Here is a 1,283-nt window from a genome sequence, read left to right as displayed (position 1 = left end):
GAATTATATAAATACAAAGTATTATCATCACTTTTATTGCATTATTATGCCAGCAGTAGTATCACCTGTAAGATAAAAATAAATGGAGTTGAAATAGTGCCAGAGGCACTGCATACATATATCATATATATATATATGATACATAATAATTACAATCATCTGACAAACTGCTACATTTACAGATCTAATCTTAATATTTTTACTTCCCCCTTCTCTGCTCATTGCCCCTTCTTTGCTTCCATATTTCCTTCCCATCTCCAGAAAACATATACCTCATTGTTCCCTATTATCTGAGTTATTTTGCTACTTAATGTATTAAAAAATAAAGAATTCATAATTTGGGTTTGTTGTATAAGACAAAGTATGCAATATTTAACCTTCTGTGTGTAGTTCATTTCACTAAGCAGTGTGGTGTCAGGATGCACCCATTTTATTTTTTTTCTAGAAATGACTCAAATTTATCTTTATGTTGCAGTCACAGTTGGCAAGGGCATGGATTTAATGCAGAACATATACATTTATAGGACTGTCTTATAATATTCACCAAGAAGGTCAAATGCAGAACACTGTGGGAGATCTGCACAACACAGACCTGAAGAGTCCAGCTGGCACCTGGATTCCATGACATTGTCCCACAGAAGTTCTACTAGAGGCCTAGAGCCCACAGCGAGGCCTCACACAAGTTCCAGTCAGAAAGCCAAGGAATCCATGATGGAAGAATCAAGGGTCTGTGCTGGAAAGCCCAAGGGCTGGTAGTGCTGGACACTAGAGAATTCTATGTCAAAAGCCCAAAGGATCTGTGTCAGAAGGCTGAGGGCTCTACAGCACACCCAGGAAGTGATGCTCAAGACGAAGATGAAGGCCAGAGTTCATCCTAAGAGAACAGCAGCCATCACGGGCAACAGCAGGGACCTGAGCCACTCTTCCAAGGAGAGCAGCTGAGTTTAAGTTTATACCAGGAGTGCTCAGTTCGGTAACATATATACTAAAATTGGAACGATACAGAGAAGATTAGCATGGCCCCTGCACAAGGATGACATGCAAATTCGTGAAGCGTTCCATATTTTTTTTTGCTATTTGTTTCTCAATAAAATTATGGAAAAATAAGTTTATACCAGGAAAACCAGCCACCAAGCCTCTAGCATGATGAAGTCAACAGCATACAATCTTCCCCTTTCCTGCTTTTATGCTGTTCTGGAAACAATCCTGAGGTAGGTCTTCTACACCCAGAACCACACTGACTCAGTTCAGCTGGGAGTTCCCACTCACGCTACCATTAACTA

At 40.0% G+C, this 1,283-nt stretch overlaps 1 non-coding gene across 1 annotated transcript; it reads left to right on the top strand.

Annotated features, from left to right (window-relative positions):
- Positions 1-961: 961 nt before the first annotated feature.
- Positions 962-1,068, top strand: LOC111818060. The gene has a single exon (XR_002822130.1). It is a non-coding gene; the product is annotated as a U6 spliceosomal RNA (small nuclear RNA).
- Positions 1,069-1,283: the final 215 nt, after the last annotated feature.

This window comes from Octodon degus, unplaced genomic scaffold (genome assembly GCF_000260255.1).
Source record: "Octodon degus isolate 3935 unplaced genomic scaffold, OctDeg1.0 scaffold00078, whole genome shotgun sequence".
NCBI lineage: Eukaryota > Metazoa > Chordata > Mammalia > Rodentia > Octodontidae > Octodon > Octodon degus.
Note: the sequence above shows the minus strand (reverse complement) of the source record. Positions and strands in the feature narration are given on the sequence as shown.